This window comes from Oxyura jamaicensis, chromosome 7, assembly GCF_011077185.1.
Source record: "Oxyura jamaicensis isolate SHBP4307 breed ruddy duck chromosome 7, BPBGC_Ojam_1.0, whole genome shotgun sequence".
Taxonomy (NCBI): domain Eukaryota; kingdom Metazoa; phylum Chordata; class Aves; order Anseriformes; family Anatidae; genus Oxyura; species Oxyura jamaicensis.
The window spans coordinates 1,994,377-2,007,708 of NC_048899.1; the positions used below are offsets into that span (position 1 = coordinate 1,994,377).

The following is a 13,332-nucleotide window of genomic DNA, read 5'->3' on the forward strand; positions in this document are numbered from 1 at the left end:
AGATCTTTTCAGATATTGGCATTAACAGAATAACAATTGCAATATTTTTACTGCAGAAATTGTATTAACGTACTTCTCTTACACAACAGTAACACAGGCTCTGTATATTTAAGATATGTAGCCTTAAATGCCATACTTACAGGAGGCAGCTACAAGAAAAAGATAAACATTTACTGTCAGTCATAACAGAACATTTAGTGTATGTTTTCAGAGGCGTCTATGCTTATGATAAGATGTAATACTGAAACCTCATTAAAATAACTTAAAGAATAAAAAGGGCTCAAAATAACACTATTGTCTCTATTTTCTTATTTAGGGGGATAGATAACATAATTGCAAACCCAATCATTTATTCTCTTATGCACAGCTAAACTAATTCCACTAAATATGTATACTGCACAATTCCCAAATTTAATAGGTAACTAGTGATTTAAAAATAAGTTGTCAATAACCAACTTAAATGTATTGCTAATAAATGTTCTTATCTTTAGTACTTTGTTTGCATGAGTTTGCTGGTCCCAAAGATCTACGTGGATGTGAATTTAAAAAGAAGGTTCTACAGAAACCTCTCTAGACAACTCAAAATATGATTTTATGCTGATACACACTAAGTCAGAGTAGTTTGCAATGATTTTCAGGAATTGCATCATCAAGGCAATGTCATTTTCTATTCAGCATTAAATGTAAGTAACTTAATATTCAACATCAGATAATGATGAAGACATTTCACAAGTTTAACGTATTCTGAGTTGAAAACAATTCACTACTTGACAAAACACGGCAGCTTTATTTTGTTTGACCAAAATTCACCTCTCACTAGAGATTCAATTGCTTGCAAGGTTAAGAAAAAAGCGAATGCTTCTTTTGCAATACCGACCTAGTTACAGAAATAAGATCGGAAGAGTATCATTCAATTGGAGGCATTGGTATCAAAATTGATGCCAGAAACATCAGGAAGATCAACGGCTAATAATTTTATAGTACTGTTCTGTATTTATAAACAACTGTTCTATCATCGGTCTGGAATGACTGTACAGACTGTCTCCAGCCCAAGCTTGTACACTGCAGGGACTGATTTAAAGGCAGTGACAAACCATTTCAGAAGTTCATCCCCAAATTTATTGAGATTACTTTGATACAATCTCTTGCACTCACAGAGTCTATTTAAGGCATTTTTAATGTTCTCATAAATATATCCCTGGGATTAATACAGAAACATTAAAAACATCTCAAAACACCTTCCAGAAGCTTTTTCCATTCTCCTTTGAGGAAGCAGTTAAGTGCAGAGCTGTTGCTGGTGGAGTAGGAAGAAGCAGGTTACATATCTTCATCCAAGTCTCACTGGACCGAGCCAACCCTCAGATTGTACGATTGTCTGGAAACTTATTCTACAACCTTTAAATAAAGACCATGTGCTCTTTCTCACACAGTCTGGGAGCCTGGGCTCTGCAAATTGCATCATATCGCAGGAAACAGTAACAATCTGGCAGTACATAAAGATACTGGATCAGGCATATGGCTGATGACAGATCAGCAGAGCTCCACATTTCTATAGGGATAGGCCAATTTTCATCAACTGAGGATTTACAACGTGGAATGTTACTTAATGTGAAGCGCAGGTTCAACGTCTGAAGTTAGCAGTTAAGGTACACGCAAGACAAATGAAAGCCCGGGAGAAACACGAATGCATGTATATATGCTTGAACAGACAATGGCAGCACCAGGTAAGTGCATGCAATACGCTGTAGTTCTTTAGCAAATTGTTTATTATTTAACTTCTGTTTCTCAGCACTGAGAACTGCAACTCAACTGTAAGTAAAATTCAGTTAATGTTTGCTACTTTTGTAGTTAAGACCTTTTCTCCCCCTTTGCCACACAACGGTAATATAATCAGAACAAGCAAAGTCAAACTTCCCACTTAAACAAGTACAATCCAGACTAAAATATCTCTACCAGGAAATTCATGACTAAAGCATGATAAGCATGATCATAATCCTTTTCACAACCTCATGATCTTTTTCATGTGACTGTCTCATACAATACTACTAATACATTACTTTGAAATTTCAGTCATGCATGCCTAATTTTGGTATTTAGCTTTGAATTGTACCTTTTTCCATGCCCTAATGGTTAAAATCGTTTGTCATTTATGATCATGATTCACTGCTCAAATACAAGAGCTGAGCATTATTAGACTTATTTCAAAATCAATTTAGATGTCTATTTTCAATACAACTAGTAAGAACCCTGGCACAGTATTTTTAAATCTTCTAAAAACTTTCTGTATCTTCTATTTCAATGCTTCTGTTAAAGAAGACGCTAACAAAACATACTTAGCCATCATGTCTCAGACAGAACTAATAATTGTTTCTTCTTTACACATGGCTCATTAACACCTAAGCAATTGTAAATAGCTCTCATCAGGCAGTATGTCAGGCAATGTTTGTAAGTATAAAATACCAGAAAGCTGAAGTCCAAATTTGACACACTTAAGCGAGACAGGCTTGTATATAGCTGATTTCAGCATAAGCATATGAAGACTCTTGAATCCCCACAAAAGAACATGGAAAGGCAGCTCGAGGACAAGGCTACAAAGTTGACAAAGAATCCTGCTATTACTGCTGCCAGCCTTTGCCTTATTTCAAGCACTTAGTTGACTCCTGCTGCCGCCCCTCCTTCCTTGAGGGAACTCAATGGCCAGGCACCCAACAGGGAGGACCTAAGGGAAAACATCCCCCAGCTGGTCTTGGGTCAGAAACGACAGCACCCAGAACCCACAGGCCCCAGTGGGAACTAACAGCACCCGCTATGTTGCGTTGAACTGTGAAGAAGAGCAAGAGAAGGCTTCCAGAATGCACTCAGGCAGCAGGACAACCCCACAGCAGGTCAGGCTTCAAAGGTATGATAAACGTGTACATCTACTGTGGGTAAGATAAATAGCCCTGCCATACCAACTGGCGTTCCAGTAAATGCAAACAGTACTGCCAAATGCACCCCCTCGCCTCCTCATTCATCACTGCAAGCAAACCATTCAGACTAAATACAGTTCTGACTGTGCATCCATATACGCAGTTTGTAAATCAAAGGCTTGAGGTGGAAGAACCCGAGCAGTCCATCAACTGAAGTTACCTTCTCTGTATGGAAAACTCACACTATTTCTATGCCAAGCAGTTCCCTGTAGCATTTCCTCTATTAAATCCACCTCTGATCAAAGAGGGTATTTCTAGAGGCTTTTCACTCAGTTCCCTTTGAATTCCTGATACTTCTTCACAGTGCCTACCATTTCACATTCCACTTCATACCGATAGCACTTTATTTTTTCACAAGGCGCCATTTAAAACCTGGAATTAACATGATTTGGGGGAATGTTTTTGCTTACTTCTCATTAACTGCTTTACTGAAACTAGAAAACTAGTTCGATAGCCAGGCTTTACTTAACAGCAACCTTTGATTCCAAAAACATGGTCATATAAAATTCAAACTCAGCTGAAAATTTAAACCCAGTGTTTAACAACCCACATACCACGGCATTTTTGTTAGGGTATAACAGTGTCTAGTTTAAGTGCCCAACTTTCTCCTTCTCTCCTTTCTCCTGGCTGTTCCCAACAATTTTAGTAATCAGAAACATTTTTGTAACAAACACACTAGATTTCAGCCCTACCAAATATTTTTGTTTAGTTTCTCTCCGTCTGCCCCTTTCGTTCTAACTGCAGAAGATCACATTCTGGAAACTCCATTTGAAAAATATTCAGGATTTTAGTTACTCAGCTTGAATGCCACTATGACTGAAGTGCCTTAACAGGACTTCACCAGCAACCAGAAATTTCACACTGAACAAAAATACCAACACACACTTCACCTAAAACCTGAGGACTGAGATAGACAAACACGCTAAAAATAAAGACAAAGCAATGTTTTTACCAAACTAAGACATTGGCTTTGTTCAGCACTGGAAATGTAAGCAATCGTATCATTTGTTTCTATTAACAACTGCTCAGAGTAACAACAGTATATTTATTTTCAGATGCAAGATAAATATTGCTTGGAACAAAGCTACTGACTACATGAAGACACTTTCTTACGCTTCCTGAAACTTTTAATTCTTTCTTCTGTTGAAGATATTTACTCCAATTTACTTGCAGGAGGGATGCCTGCAGCTCTCCACCACCTCTCCACTAACTGCAGTACTCCATACTAATATACAGTTCAAAAAAGGCTGGAATGGAAGAATTCAAATGATCCACTCTTTTTTCCTCCTAATTTTTTTTTTTTTTTTTTTTTTAGCAATGAATCCAGTACTCATTTTCAAGGTCAGTGATTAAAAACTAAAACTAAAAACTTAAAGCAAAATGTATTGCTGTTAGTGACACTTCAAGAAATCCATGAAAACAATTAAATAATAGTCTCATTTTGCTATACTAGTCTTTTGCTGACGTTAGCATCTGAATATACAAATAGGAAAACATTTTACATACGTAAGAAGTTATAATTAACCATCTCTAACTTTCGTTCTCACCCATCTCCTTTATTTTCTTCCCTCTTCAAATTCAGCGAAACAGGTTTGCGGATATAAGTAAAACTCATTCATTTGAAAATCTACAGCCTAGTAGGAGGGGCTCGCTCTAAGAACAGACCATTACCTAGTTGATCTAAGCCACATTTGCCAAGTTAATACCAGATAAGACACAGAAAGCATTTATGCATAACTGAACACATTGGGAACACCTTTTCAAAATCAGAAATGTGAACTATTTGAAATATCAAATCCCAAGCATACTAGACAGTGATCCTAAACTACTACAGTAGCAATCTATCTACTAGTTCTGTTTTCCAGAAAGGGGCATTTATTTTATTTTGAAGGGAAACAATTTGATAGCCTTCTTCAGAAGGACAACTACTTGCAATGAATCCTTGCAGGATCCTTTTCAGAGCTCAAAATAACATAAAAACCATCAAAACAGTTCAAGTTTTTAAGTATTATTTCTGCTTACCCAAGAATTAATTTTTAGTCTTTTGTATATAGACTGCACATCTACTAATGCACAAAATATATAATGGAACTGGCTAGATCTTCTGTCAACATTCTGTTGTTCAGTTTGGCCCTAATAGGATACTGGTGCTTGCAAGAATGAAATACTTTAAAAGATTAACAAGGTATGTTTGCATTTTAGTATTTTATTTTTCCACTGAAAATAAGCAGATGTTTTTGTTCGAGCTATGGCTAAAGTTCAACAAATATTTTAAGTGCTGTTGCCCCTAGCGCAGTAGTCCTGCCTTCCCCCACTGTTTCATTCATTCATTCCCCTAAAACCATTTCTGAATACCAGCACATTTGTTTGCTGATCTGTTCACTGTGCAGCTGTACAATTAGATTCTGCCGAAAAATAACCCAGGAAAAAAAAAAAAAAAAGATTATTTTCAAGGCAGATTACTTTTCCTATCTGGTTTGCTGTGCAGCTGCACAAACACTGCAGACCACACAAAGTAGAGCAATCTTGCTTTTGCTGGCAACTCCACCTTACAGAGCTGGTTGATTGGTAGCCTAACACAGTATTTTGGCTATAGCACAAACACAACTGGCTATCTCAAAATGCACTCCGATAACATTAAAAAAAAAAACAGTGGACAAGTTTCATATTGAAACTCATTTTAAATTAATTTCTCCAACTCTCCCCTCAACACAGAATGTAATATTTTACAATAAAGCACTAAGACCAGTGGCCATTGTTATTCTTACTCTAACCTAAACCTACCCATCCTTATAGTATGTTAAAAGGTGTATCTTTGAAATGTGTTCAATCCCTACATTACTACAATTTAAAAAGTCACAGCTATGGCCCAAAAAGGAGTTAAGCATGGCTACTGTTACACTGAGGGCTTCCCTCATTTTCCTTAGAAATATTAATTTACAAAAGCTACCAAGTTCAAAACTCCCTTCAAAATTCCGACTGAGGCGTGTTTCTTTTCCTATGTGCTCAGCCAGGTCAGCGCCTGGCAGATTATGACGCTTAATGAACATTTCCAGAATTTGAAAGGTTGCAAATTTTTTACTTGACAACATATACCATCCATAAAAATCTGTACTTCTAAGTAAGAAATGTAATTAATGAGCCACCATCATAGACTTTTGTAAGACCCTACATCAACATGACATTCAAATTCTTCTTAGCAAATTGATTCCCAGTACAAAACCAAGGAATGACCACCGTTTCCTTAGGTAAGAACACAAATTCTTTTTCCCACGGGTGTGAAGGAAATTTTTGAGAAAATGGGTGACTCCTGGGACCACACACATCTCAAGTCCCTTGGCTCAAGAACAGTTCAAAGTGACACAACTTTGAAATGACCGAATAAAATTGCATTTAATAACCACTATTACTCTTACTGCAGGATTAGATACAAAAAAGGAGAAAGGAAGAAGAATCCTTATGGCCTTAAACTAAAGTGCAAGCAGAATTGTCTTCTTAGCCTAACTTATAAAAACTGAAAGCAAGAACTTAAGTCTTAAAAATACTATCTCTATGTCCTTCCCTGTGACCTGATGGTCACCTTGCAAGTGCATGTACATTCTGACAGCAACACAGACAAGCAAGGAGAGAAACTGTGAAAAGAAAGAAAGACAGTGCTATCGGTTTTAGAAAACTACTTTATAAATAGATACATCTAGCCTAAGCTATGTTGTGCAGCATTGCACTTGATATTAGAATATCAGTTGCTGGCTTTTACTGTAGTTCTGTGCTGTCTTCCTCTAGTACCTCTCCTGAAAAAGGAGGCTCCCTTATCACCTCCTCGAGCATCACCATGTATTCTCTACTGTAATTTTAATCATAAGGATTTTTCTGGACTAACTGCTGATTTGAAATCACCACTCTTCTCAGTGGGATCATTAGGACATTACTGTTTCCTGCGTCACTCCTTGCATCACTGAGGTCTTTTGTCTTTGTTGTTTCTTTTTGTTATTTTTCCCCCCACTATTGGGGGCATTCTTCAGTTTACATGAAATCTATTACTTCTCAAGGCTCTATGTACTTTCTATAACCCACTCCTGTAAAGCAACACATTTTATCACAACTCCACTACTCTGATGCATCTTCCCGATCACCTGATACTTGACAATTTTAGTTATTAAGAATGTATAAAAAGTAAGGGAACCAACTTCTTGTGATTTTTCCAGTATTACATTTTGACTGTCAACAGTTTAAAACAAACAAACAAACAAACAAACAGGAGCTACTTGCTGTCTTTTAACATTCAACACAAGTGATCAGTGAGTGTACCTCAAAACAAATCCAGGATTTTGGAAGAAAAATACCTTCCAAATTATCAAGAGTCATATTACGCAAAAGGTGGCATAAATTAAACAATAAAATCTTTTCTTTTTCTGCTTTTCAACTTACAGAAACGGTTTGGCCGTATCACTGAAATTGTGGGTTATCTGATTTCTCTGAGAATGATGTTTTATGCTCTTTTTCATTGATTAGCTGAAATCAAATGTGAACAGGACTCTACTTCTGAATTCAAATGGTTGTTGGTAGGTGGTGACCATTATTCCACAGGTTCAACTTCACAAATATTTAAGGTTCGCAGAATACAAGCATAAGTTTCTGGCGCATGCTTTAGTATTCCATGGATACTGGAGTCAGCAGTTTCTGGTAAAAATTTCCTCCCTCCTTCCCTCTCCTTTTGCTACTGTAATTGACAGTACATCATCAGCCTCTTCCATAGTCTGCTGATCACATCATAAGCATATTACAAAGTAATTCACTTTGATCATATTAAAGCTATCCAAAGTAAACACAATATGGGATCATGGTTGAACATCTTTTCTACGAAATTAAGCCAAGTAAGAATACTGTACTTCAAATTACATGTTTAACTAATTAACAGACTACAAAACAGACTCAAAGAAAGAGACACTGTAAACCACCAGGGTAAACCGACTGAAACCTATCAAACTGATACACATCAGCAAATTAAAATCTACTGAAGAGCTTGTTAAGAGTCAGGACAGCTGCAGTCTATCTACCCCTCCAAATAAATTTTTACTTTCAACATCTGAAGTAGCTCAGTTAAAAATATTAAATAAACTGAGAGTATAATTCTGAGAACAAACGAATTTTTGATTCCATAGTTACCACAGCTAGAAACACCTAACATCTGGGGAATCTGTTCACACGTCTGAGGCTTTACTTTTCATATTTCTAGAGGCACAACAGTTTCTTGTGAATCCTGATACTCATTACACTCATTTAAGTTTTTAATGGTATTTAGTCACAAGAATAACATCTCCCAGCAGGCCACCTCACTGCCAGGTTATAAAACAAATACTTTGATACGTAGGCTATTTGGCATCAAAACCTGCATTTGGCATCCAGATCTAGCTACAGCTATGGGACAGTTATAGCTACAGGACATCTCCAGTAAATGGGAAAACCTCGTAACTTGATGTCCTGAATAATAAAGGTCGAAATACTTCTCTCCCCCCTATATTATCATGTCTGATAAGATAAATACACTGTTTATAAATTTCTGTCTAAACTACCTGTATTTGCTCGTATCTAGCTTTAACTTTTATAATGTGAATGTAACATTTTAAATGTATATTACTAGTAATAGAACTGTCACGTAGAAAAGTTAAGAATCATGCTTTGCTTATTGTCAAGAAAAGTTAAAAAAAAAAAATGACATGCATAGACTAGAAAGCAGCAAAGCAACTAAGGTATCATTTCAGTATTTCACTATTACTCAGTCACTGCTTGGAACCACTACATGACATATTTGCTAAGATACAGCTGAAGATTTGGAAAAAAACAAACAAACATTTTTCATAGCTAAAACATGTTCCTTTTATTTTAAGAACAATGTGCTCCTATCACTGTTTCCCACTGAGAATATCTAGTTTATAAAACGTAATTAATCCTTTGCCTCTTTCATGGCCATGTTCTGAATCTACACTTAACAATCCGCAGTAAGAGTCAATTCCGGTAAATGAATTTGTATAAACTTTCAAAGTCTCCCCCAAAGTGGCAATCTGTATTTTTCTGTATTTTATTACTGTTTTAATAATTCAACTGTGGTATGCTGTCTTATTCCAAAACAGTTTTGTTTTGTCCATAGCTCAACTAGCAACAACCAAAGCATTTAACTATTAAATCCATACACTTTTTAAGTGTATTCAATTCTATCACTCAAACTCTACTCAAACTCTATCACTCTACTTGCCTTCAATTCTATCACTCAAACTGTGAGTTGCATTCTCATGCAACAAATGCTAAGAAGTACCATGATATACTCCTTCATTAGACTATTGTAGCCAACTAGCACTGACAAACTAAGTTTCTATGTAGGAGACAAGGTATGCTGTTCAAAGAGGGTGAAAGTATTTTTACATTGCCTAGCCTGTTTACTGCAACTAACTTGAACCACAAAGTCTGATACAAGCTAGAAGTAACAGCAATTTGCTAGAGTTGTTGCATTCTTAGTAAAACATCTCATACTAATCCCATCTTTCAGGAGTCAGCATAAAACTCTCACACGCTTCTCCCTGCTGCTGGCCATACCTGATTAGCAAAAGCCAGAATTAGATTTTTTATTTTTTCCTAAGACACTAAGAATGAACTTCTGCTAGGACTCTGCATGATGCAGATGCGTAAACTTATCCTTCATACTTCAGTCAATCTCTTACTTGTAGTACAAAGAAAATAATTGTGTAAAAAAAATTGCACACAAGGCAATTTAGGCCATTTTTCTTTGATAACATGCAGATAGAACAGTACTCTAGAATATAAGAAGTTAGCTACGGGCACTTTAGACTAAAATCTTAAATTTTATACTTAGTTCCTGATACAGCTACCGCATCATACTGAAGTTAATGGAAATTTATGGTACAAGGGCACTGAGAACAACTGAAACACTCTAGCACTGTCAGTACAGCACAACACCTCTGTCAGCTGATTGCCTCATACACAGTCCAGAACAGGAATGACTGGAAGTTTATACTGTTTATGCATCATAACAGATATTACATAAACGGGGATTATTTAGTATTTTTAGCTTGAAAATGTAGCAATGCAAGGCTACTGTGTTATTTGGAGTACACTCAAGTACCAGTTTCTTAAGTTTTAATGTACACTAGTACAATTTGGAAATTCAATTTTAGGCCCAGATACTGCTTTCTATAAACAGACATTCAGGTCACCAGTAAAGTGCTTCTGAGATCTGCAAGCAGAAGTAGCTGGTAAGTATGGACAAAATGATACAGCTTGCAACTTGTCGACCGAGAGCACTTATCAAGGGAGCGGAGCCTCATGAAAAGAGGTCTTTCCTTACAAGAATGGATTACAGAAATGACATAGTGCCTTGAGAAATAATATAACTATCCATTAAAACAGAGTACAATATTCCACTTGACAGTAAATAAGCTCTTCTGTACTGCTCTGTATGTGGGATGAATGAAGAAGTGCCTATAGTGGCACAGTAAGACTTAATAACGATACCTGCTTGCTGTTACCCCTTATAGGAAACATTGGGTTGTGTTATTTCGCTACGTGAGATAAACCTAACTTTCTGTTGGATTAATGACCTATGGTTACTGCTGTGAACAAACTCAGAATCACATCTTGGGATCTAGTGCTACCAGGTACCATTTACACTGCAAATCAGTCTTGACAAATATCTAACTACTACTCCCCCAAAAAATCCAGATCAAGAATCACATCAAGTAACATCCATTAGAGACTGTGCATATTTTTCTTTTGTTTTGCTTTGATACTCCAACATAGGTATGACTACATGCTGTCATCAACAGTTAGATTGGTCAGAAGAGGAACTATTTATAGAGATCCAATCATCAGCTGTAGATCAATCATCATTTTCAGTTACCCTTCAGAATTCAAAGAATTATTTTTTCCATCAATAATCATCATACTACAGTGATAAAATGCAGCTGTAACAAATGCACAAGGATCAGTTTATGAATGTGGTACACGTCAACTAATCTTGAGACGTGTCTTCACATGTAATGCTACATGACAGAACCTATATGGAACATGTTTTATTACAGCAGTCTTTTAATAGTAACTGTGATTGGGAACTCTAAAGTAACCTACAGGCAGAAACACTGAAAGCAAATCTGATGCACAAGGTCTCCATTGAGCAGTATATTTGTGATTTTATGCAAATCCTGCAATCTTGCACAGAACTTCCTTTGTATATGCTTACTCCAAAGAGTTTGTATCTTATACAGGCATTCTATCTTACAAGAAGTCTAGCTACATGAATGCTTTTACAGGACATCATTTGATTTTTGAGTTTCAGACATGATCATAGTTATTCACTAACTCCCATTATTACGCAGACTACTACAATTCTGCCTTGATTTAGCTACCTGATACCAATGACAAATTAAGTCTCTTTGTCACTCAAGCATTGAATCAAATGGATAAGGGTTATAATTTTCAGCACCTCTTAACAGCTCAGAATTTTATATCCTTCTCACTCACCTCTGGTTAACAGCCCACATATTATGCGTACTTGACAGTACTGAGAAGATAGGACTGCCAACACAAAAAATGTGAGGGGGGCCGAACAGATACATTCCTTAAAAGTGAAAATAAAGTTTATCTTAGGAACAAAAAACAACAACAAACCAAACTAGAGATTCATTTTAGTTAATTTTCAAAACTGCCAAAAATTTTGGCAAAAAAAAAAGAGCAAATTGGTCTAAAGCAAAATGAATCCAGCCAGGTGGTGTACAAGATCTATTTAGGAACATTTCTTACTCTGATCATTTTGTTCTCATAGACCAATATTGACAGACATAAATACCTACATTCATGATCTCTAAAAGACAATGCAGTGCAAGTTCTGTAACAGGTTCATCAGTTTTTGCAGCAGTCTAATTTTGCCTTAGCAAAACCAGACAGTTCTCTTCACTCTCATCCTACTGCTTTGGAAAGCATCAAGCTATAGAAAATGTGATAGCCAGATAAGAATGAAGCTCATAGGCCAGCAGCAGCTGAGAGAGAAAAGGCAGCAGCTGAGTCATTCCTCCTCTGCAGCAAGAGACAAGTCAGAAAATGGAAAGATGAGGCAGCACAATGTGATACCGAGAAGATGAAAACATTTCTGATGTAACGAAGTGTGTTTCCCAGCATGGGTACAATACCCTACACATAATTTCAACATCCCTTATTCTCATAAGCTTTTGAGACAGACATCAGGAAACCATCATCTTCCCAGTCTTTCATGCTGGCTTCCAGCTCCAGGGCATTAAAACCTGTACAACATTTGGATTATCACAAGAAGTAACAAAATACAAGTGACTTAAAACAATTATCTTTTTTTCCCCCTTTCTTCTTTACTCCTCCGATTCCTATTACATCAAAAAAATGGAAAAGTGATACTGAAGCAGTAGCATACAGAACATTCTGAATAGCTAGATTAATGAAGTGCATATCTTGCTTTCCTTTAAAAGATTCCAGTGCAGGCAGGGCATTGCTTCCATCATTTCGATCAGTTTTTGAACATTATTTTTTATCATTATTATTATTAGCGTCACCTAACTGGCACATATTTCCTCATCATACATTACTAGGTATAATTTAAATAATATCTCAACTGCTATTTAAAAATGACCTAAAGAAGACCTAAATTCTTTCCACATCAGCAAGCCCTTATCAGCAAGCTATAATTACTAACTATTCTTTATTTAAGATAACCTCAGAAGCCCACCAGATATGGATATTTTTTATATAACAAAATTATATTTAAAATGTTTGCCCTCTAAATTAAGTTTGACTTTTACAGAAAACCAGGAAGTTATACTGATTTCCTCTAAATTAGAACTGAAATCGCTTCCCAAAAGGCATGAATTCTAAATACTCTCTAGACTCTACGTGCACCTAAAACTCAATTCTATGAAAAGCATCCATGTAGACAAAAACAAAACTGCAATTTGGCTTTCCCTCTTTGAAAATTTAAGGACATTTTTAGGTACGTTAAGGAAAAAGTCAGGGCAGATTTGACAGTTCTGAAACATGTTGTAAGATAACAAGTGTTCTGACAATCAATAGCTAAACTGTGAAGAAAATGAAAGTTTCTTTCATAGAAAGAAAATAGAAATCTATTTTCATTGCTCACACACGCAGTTATGTCCACCCATCCCCTAATCTATACTGTAGTCTGCAAAGATGCCATGATCTTTAAGTTAAGGACCAGATCTTAGCTTGTAAGAAAACTTCCATAGAGCTTCACTTTCATATGATTTGTGTAATTCTGTTTTAGTAATCCCACCTGATGAAAAAATCCTGTTTCCAAAACTAGACCAATTTT

At 36.3% G+C, this 13,332-nt stretch overlaps 1 protein-coding gene across 7 annotated transcripts in view; it reads right to left on the reverse strand.

The window, feature by feature from the left end:
* The window catches only part of SLC39A10 (solute carrier family 39 member 10), a 117,349-nt gene that overhangs the window by 21,471 nt on the left and 82,546 nt on the right, over positions 1–13,332 (reverse strand). The gene's annotated exons all lie outside the window — the stretch shown is intronic.